Source organism: Oryx dammah, unplaced genomic scaffold (genome assembly GCF_014754425.2).
Source record: "Oryx dammah isolate SB20612 unplaced genomic scaffold, SCBI_Odam_1.1 HiC_scaffold_27, whole genome shotgun sequence".
Lineage (NCBI taxonomy): Eukaryota > Metazoa > Chordata > Mammalia > Artiodactyla > Bovidae > Oryx > Oryx dammah.
Window position 1 is genome coordinate 104118984 of NW_024070211.1, and position 8529 is coordinate 104127512.

The window sequence follows — 8529 nt, forward strand, 5'->3', positions numbered from 1 at the left end:
ATCTACTCTTGCCCACTTTCAATTCATTATCCACAAAGCTTTAAGAGTGATCTTGTCCAAATATAAATACTATTTTATCTTTTTTCATTTGTTTGTTTAAGAGCCACCAATGGCTTTCCATCACCCTTAGAATAGAACCCAAACTCCTTTCCATGACCTAAAAGGGCCTCTATGATCTGAATGTAACCTGTCTCTACTATCATCTGTGCTACTCCTGCCTTACACACCATGCCCGATCACTCTGTTCCTCAAGCACATATTGTAATGTTTTGCCATGGGCTTTTGCACGTGTTCTTTTCACTGGTTGGGAAACTCTTCAACCATAGGACACTCATATAGCTGTCCTTACAGTTTTTTTGTCTCTCTTTAAATGACACTTCCCCAGAGAGGTTTTCTCTGGCCATTTTATCTAATGTCCATTACCCATTATTCTCACTTTTGTTACTAGTTCCTTATAAGTCATTTGAGTCTGTTTTTGTTTCTCCTTTTCTGTCTGTATCCTTAACCAGAACAAACTCCACAAGATCAGTGATTGTCTCTTATGTACATTAATGGTTCATAGTCAAGCATTTGGTGGGCACTAACAAAATATAGAGGCAGACATCCTGCAATGTGAAGTCAAGTGGGCCTTAGAAAGCATCACTATGAACACAGCTAGTGGACGTGATGGAATTCCAGTTGAGCTATTTCAAATCCTGAAAGATGATGCTGTGAAAGTGCTGCAGTCAATATGCCAGCAAATTTGGAAAACTCAGCAGTGGCTGCAGGACTGGAAAAGGTCAGTTTTCATTCCAATCCCAAAGAAAGGCAATGCCAACAAATGTTCAAACTACCGCACAATTGCACTCATCTCACACGCTAGTAAAGTAATGCTCAAAATTCTCCAAGCCAGGCTTCAGCAATATATGAACCATGAAATTCCAGATGTTCAAGCTGGTTTTAGAAAAGGCAGAACCAGAGATCAAATTGCCAATATATGCTGGATCATGGAAAAAGCAAGAGAGTTCCAGAAAAGCATCTATTTCTGCTTTATTGACTATGCAAAAGCCTTTGACTGTGTGGATCACAAGAAACTGTGGAAAATTCTGAAAGAGATGGGAATGCCAGACCACCTAACCTGCCTCTTGAGAAACCTATATGCAGGTCAGGAAGCAACAGTTAGAACTGGACATGGAACAACAGACTGGTTCCAAATCGGAAAAGGAGTACGTCAAGGCTGTATATTGTCACCCTGCTTATTTAACTTATATGCAGAGTACATCATGAGAAATGCTGGGCTGGATGAAGCACAAGCTGGAATCAAGATTGCCGGGAGAAATATCAATAACCTCAGATATGCAGATGACACCAGCCTTATGGCATAAAGTGAAGAAGAACTATAGAGCCTCTTGATGAAAGTGAAAGAAGAGAGTGAAAAAGTTGGCTTAAAGCTCAACATTCAGAAAACAAAGATCATGGCATCTGGTCCCATCACTTCATGGGAAATAGATGGGGAAACAGTGGAAACAGTGTCAGACTTTATTATTTTGGGCTCCAAAATCACTGCAGATGTTGACTATAGCCATGAAATTAAAAGACGCTTACTCCTTGGAAGGAAACTTATGACCAACCTAGATAGCATATTCAAAAGCAGAGATATTACTTTGCCAACAAAGGTCCATCTAGTCAAGGCTATGGTTTTTCCAGTAGTCATGTATGGATGTGAGAGTTGGACAGTGAAGAAGGCTGAGTGCTGAAGAATTTATGCTTTTGAACTGTAGTGTTGGAGAAGACTCCTGAGAGTCCCTTGGACTGCAAGGAGATCCAACCTGTCCATCCTAAAGGAGACCAGTCCTGGGTGTTCATTGGAAGGATTGATGCTGAGACTGAAACTCCAATACTATGGCCACCTCATGCAAAAAGTTGACTCATTGGAAATGACCCTGATGCTGGGAGAGATTGGGGGCAGGAGGAGAAGGGGACGACAGAGGATGAGATGACTGGATGGCATCACCGGCATCGATCCACATGAGTTTGGGTGAACTCTGGGAGTTGGTGATGGTCGGGAGACCTGGCGTGCTGTGATTCATGGGGTCACAAAGAGTTGGACATGACTGAGCGACTGAACTGAACTGAACTGAACAAAATATCTGTTGCATGAATGAATAAGGGAACAGATGAATTGATGAGTAAATCTTGACACACTATATAACCAGTTTTCTCCTTAGGATAAAATTTCTAGGTATAGAGTTTCTAAATAAAATGGAATTAACATTTTTAAAAATTTTATATGCATATTACCAAATATTATTCAGCCATTTTCAACAATATGGATGGTCCTTGGGGCATTATATGAAGTAGAACAAGTCAAACAGAGAAAGAAAAATACTGAGTGATCTTGCTTATATGTGGAATCCAACAATAACTGAAGTCATATAGAGAGGAGTAAAGATTAGTGGTTGCCACATGTGGGGAGTGGGGTGGGTGAAATGGGTGAAGGTGGTTAAAAGGAACAAATTTTCAGTTATAAGATAAATAAGTCCTGGCAATGTAATGTAATGTATAGTGTAGTGATTATAGTTAACAATAATGTGTTATATATTTAAAAGTTGGTAAAAGAGTAGATCTTGAAAGTTCTCTTCACAAGAAAAAAAATTATAAATATGGTGGTGGTGGATGAGCTTATTGTGTAAGTATTTTACAACACATACATATATCCAATTATATTGTATATTTGAGTACATCTAAAATCAATAAAATGCTGTATGTCAGTTCTATCTCAAGTTTTAAAATTGAAAACCAAATATTGTCTAGCTATTCTACTAAAATTACGGAACACTTGAAATTCTCACCAATAACATGATAGGGATATTTTTTCCCCTCCACATCTCTGACAACACTTGATATCAATCTACTAGGAAATGAAGTAACAGATATAATTTAAATTTTAGCTCCTGAATGTCAATAAAGCTGGACTTCTTTTTATATGTATGTTGATGATCTTTTTTTTAATTGGCAGTTAGTTATTTCTTTGTCTTTTTTCTCTCATATGCCTGTCTTATTTATTGTTATATAAATGCATTTTGCACAAGAGGAATACTAATCTTATTTTTCATTAATAATGTCATGAATAATTTATCAAAATTTTCTTTTGTAATTAAGCATTATTTGTGGCAGTATTCCTCTTTTGTATAAATTTTAACTTTGTATATTTCAATGCTTCTTTTATTTCTGGCTTTAATATTTAAATACAGCCACAATTTTGCAGAAATACTCCTCTATCATTTTACCAGTTCTTTATGATTTCACATTTTTTGTTTAGGGTTTAGAACTATCTAAAATTTATTATGCATAAAGAATAAAGTAGGAAGTTTTGAAATACTAGTTGTCCCATCAAACCTAAAAAATCAACTGTTTCCTCATTGATTCTAATCCCAGGAACATTCCTTATTCTTTTCCTGACTTAGGACCCTGTATGCAGGACAGCAAAAAGGACACAGATGTGTATAGTGGACTTTTGGACTCAGAGGGAGAGGGAGAGGGTGAGATGATTTGGGAGAATGGCATTGAAACATGTATAATATCATGTAAGAATCGAATTGCCAGTCTATGTCTGATGCAGGATACGGCACGCTTGGGGCTGGTACACGGGGATGACCCAGAGAGATGTTGTGGGGAGGGGGGTGGGAGGGGGGTTCATGTTTGGGAACGCATGTACACCCGTGGTGGATTCATGTCAATGTATGGCAATACCAATACAGAATTGTAAAGTAAAATAAAAAATTTAAAAAAAAGAAGGAAAAATAAATAAATAAATAAATAAAAACAAAACAAAACAAAATACAAATTTGTTCAATAACACTTGAGTGCAACAAACTTTACCTTTATAGGAATCCAAGGCATGGTCCCAAGCACCAAATGCTGTGACGATCTTCCTTTTTGGCGATCAGCACCGTTTAATACTTTTGCTAAAATATGTTGTGTCATATGGAGCCTCTGCCATCAGGTTACCCTTGGTGCTCTACACAGTCTACTACTGACTCCAGTTTCTGCCATAGAAGCTTTTGTCTCTCTTCTTGAAGATAAAATAGTCTCATCTCCCAGGCATTCTCCAATCATCCACCGATCCACAGAGCTGTGGATAAGAGGGACACAGATTTCTGCTCCTCAAGTAAAATTCCAAACCACCAACTGCTTCTCAACTTCAGCTAAACTATATTACCTCTCCTTTGGTTAGGCCATTTCCACTTCTTGCAACATACAATTCCCTTTTCTCCTCTTTGAATAATCTAGATTTTACCACCCTTCAGTAGTTCTAAAAGACAAAGTTGTATCACCTCTCTTCAGGTGTGAGGGTAGCTCAAATGTTTATAATCACAATGTTTGTCTCTGCCTTCTGAAGTAAGGATAGCAGAAGGAGTAGCTTGCTTCTCTAATGAGTCCTCAGCAACAACAACCAAAACCAAAGTAGCTCAGTTACACAAGAATCACATTAGTCTATTTAGAAATTATTATTATCACTTTTACTTTACATATGTTTTAATATGTTATAGCAATATCCCACCATTTTCCACATACTGTTTGCTATTCTTATATGTTAATTTTTCTGGACAAAGTTAGAATCCATACACCATGGGGTGGGAGAGGATCCAGTAGAGTCTTGATGAGGGTTTACAGGTTTGTTGAGTACTAAGACTCTAGCAATTTTTCAAAACAGAATAGGAGAGATATTATGCCATCAGCCCAGAAAAACATGAGGGAGATTTTGGCTGTTCTCAACTGGATTCAGTGTAAAAGCAATTTTTAATGAGCATAAATTTTCAATTAAGGAGGATAAAATAAGGATGGAGGGAAACCAAAATATCATCATTCCCATGATTAGGTAAATGATCACAGGGTATACCTGAATTATGGTTTTTACCTTATAATGTCTGGAACCATTTCCTCATGAATGTTACATAGGAAGTCTAGATTTAGGAGTTCCAAAACTGATCTCATATTCTGTTCCTCCTCCTTATCCTATTGATTCATTCAACAAATCTCTATAGAGCACTTAATATCTGCCTTAGATACTTTGCTAGGTTCTGAGGTTACAGCCATGAACAAAGTTCCCTCTTGCCAGGAACTTACACTTACAGGCTTCCCTGGTGGCCCAGATGGTAAAGAACCTGCCTACAATGTGGGAGGCCCAGGTTCAATCCCTGGGTTGGGAAGATCCCTCAGAGAAGGGAATGGCAACCCACTCCGATATTCTTGCCTGGAGAATCCCATGGACAGAGGAACCTGGCAGGCTACAGTCCATGGGGTTGCAAAGAGTTGAACACAATTGATCAACTAACACTTTCACTTTCACTTTCACTTTAGACTTACAGAGAAAACAAAAATTAATGAGTAATTCAATAGAGTGCACCAAGAATTATAACAGAAAAATAGAAGGAACATATTATTGGGTAACCTACCTAATCTATAATCAAGAACATTTTCCTGAAGAAATAATATATTACATAAGCCCTAAAAGGGGAAAAGTGTTGCTTGGGTTGGAGAAAACAGTAATGTGTTCAAGATAAAGGAAACAGTACGTGCAAGGGCCAAATCTAAAGAGAACATGTCAGAATAGAGTCTATTCCAGGGCATCAGCTAGCTGGAAAATAGAACACAAGGAAAAGTACTAAAGATAATGCTGGAAACACAAAGGCCAAATCATGAAAGCCTCATAGCCCTGTTAAAAAAGCTTTATCCAAAGCCAGTAGGAAGCCACTGAAGTTCTTAAGTAGAGGAGTGGTATGATCAAGTATTTTTGTGAGACCACTCTGAGTATAGAGTATGGAATAAACTTGAGAAGGGAGGGTAAGTATAGAGAAAGATCAGAAAAAGAAAGGCCAGCCAAGAGTCTGCTGTAGTATTCTAGGAAAGCAAGTGGCCCAGATCTGTGTAACGGCAATGGAAGTGGAAAGAAGTACACAGATATAATCACTTTACAGCACTTGGTATTTCTTGATTGTTGTTTGGGAAGTTGGTGGTAGCACATTTACTGAGCTGTGAAGCTCTGGAGGAGATCAGGTCTGGAGGGAGGATAAAGAGATCCATGAAAATGTAGTTTTATGTAACTATAATATATACAAATGGAGACGTTGAACAAGTGACCAAATAACTGGATGTGAAGTTCAGAAAGAAGGCACAAGCTTGAAAGCCACTTAGACTGTATGTTGCAGAGAAGGCAATAGTAACCCACTCCAGTACTCTTGCCTGGAAAATCCCATGGACGGAGGAGCCTGGTGGGCTGCAGTCCATGGGGTCACTAGCAGTTGGACACAACTGAACGACTTCCCTTTCACTCTTCACTTTCATGCATTGGAGAAGGAAATGGCAACCCACTCCAGTGTTCTTGCCTGGAGAATCCCAGGGACACGGGGGCCTGGTGGGCTGCCGTCTATGGGGTCGCACAGAGTTGGACACAACTGAAGCGACTTTGCAGCAGCAGACTGTACGTGAAGCCATGAGAATAAAGGGATAGAGTAAAATAAAGAGGGAGGGAAATTTATCTTATGGCCTAGCTAAGCAGAGCAAGATTTAAGGAGTGAGCAAAAAGGGAAATGGATCTGTAAAAAAGACCAAGAAGAGGTATCCAGGACTGGAAGAATATAATTTTGTTGACATGGAAACCAAAAGAAAGGAATGACTCAAGAAGGAGAGACTGGTTTGAAGCACCGAAGTTGTTGAAAGAGCGTGTACGAAAGATCTGAAATGTTTCCTTTTATGTGTGGTCTCACAGTTTCAAGGAGGTGGGGGGAATGTCAGCATTGTAAGTCACAGCAAGTGAAGAAAAGGTGATGTGCAAGAAGGTACTTTATAAAGAAGGAGGGCAGGGAGAGAGTTAGAGTTGTTACTAAGGCAACCAAAGGGTGATGTTTTTTAATGATTACAAAAAGTGAAAATTACATCTTAGCTGAGGGCAGATTGCTTTTTGTTTTTTGCAAAACAAGCTGCATCTACTTGGAAGGGCAATGACCAACTCAGAATTTCTGACATTAGGCTGACACTTGAATTTCTGTTTCTTACCTCTGCTGAAATTTTAGTTGCTTGTGTTCCACCTAAACAGTGACATGGAGTACAGTCTGTTCCCTTGACTTTCTACCACAACACTGTTATAAGTCACTAGTCTATGTGGAGATTTCATGTCAGGTTTGGGAAGATGAAGCGTTGTTAAACTGTAGAAGCACACGGCAAACATCCTAGGAAATAAGTCCTCAGTGTCCATATTCTTAAGTCTTTTACAGCCTGGTCTCCGGAATTTGACAATAGCCATCTTTCACCTCAGCTTCCCCTCTCTCATTAGACCACTTGATTCATTCTCTTGCTGCCTCCCTTGTCTATTTCCATGCCCAAGTTCTTATTTTCCCCTGCAAAATGAAGTTCTCTATACTTAACTAATTTTTTCAGGATCAAGTTTCAGACTCATCTTCCTACATAAAGAGGTGCTAAAAAAGATCATTATTTTTCTAAGAATTCCAATGGCATTTGTTAAAATTGTAACTTTGTCACCATCATAATTATTACAATCTTCCTAGTTTTGGGACTTCACGTGTAGCTCAAATGGTGAAGAATCTGCCTGTGGTGCAGGAGATCTGGGTTCGATTCCTGGATCCGGAAGATCACCTGGAGAAGACATGGTAACCCACTGCAGTATTCTTGCCTAGAGAATTCCATGGACAGAGGAGCCTGGCAGGGTACAGTCCAAGGGTTCACAAAGAGTCGGACACGACTGGGTGACTAACACTAGTTTCTTTGGCCCTAAACCTACTAATAATTTCCAGCTTCTCCCTTTACTCTTTCATGTCTCTCATCCAATGTCTGGTGATAACACTGATGATTTCCTCCTCCATAAAATCATTTTTTCCTGCCCATGACTGGAGAGCAGGCTCTTCTGATTATTGCCCCGATTACTACAATAGCTTCATGATGGGCTATCCTCCTTTGGTTCCCCTCTCCTCCTTAGTCATCTAATACAGAGTTACCCTTCGAATCTAGATATCATCAGAGTACTTTTATCCTCTAATTATTATACTCATTGACTCAATAGATGTTTCTGAGAATTTCTAATATGCAGAGCAAAGATAAAAAGACAAAGCTCATTTCTGATTTCAACAAGGTAAAGATGAAATGGGGTACCTGGCTATGACTTTCCTGAACTAAAATGTAAACCACTTTGCCAAGCTTGCCTTTCCAGGTCTATTAGCCATGACCTTTCCCTCTGTCCCATGTCCTGTACACTTCAGTTACAATGAAGCTATCATTTGCTGGAAGACTTTTAAATTTAACCTGTGCCCTTTCCACACTGGCTGGCACTGCCACTCTCCCTTTGATGACACTCTCAGCTCTTTCTCCAAGGTTTGGCTTTATAAATGTAATCCCCACAGGCCTTCTAGGACCTATCTCATTCTTTCCATCATTCATTGAGTGTAACCAATGTCTCTCTCCCATTGTATTTATAATCGTATTCATCTTGGCTTCTGGGACACCTTTGTATATCCAATACTGTGATATTTAATT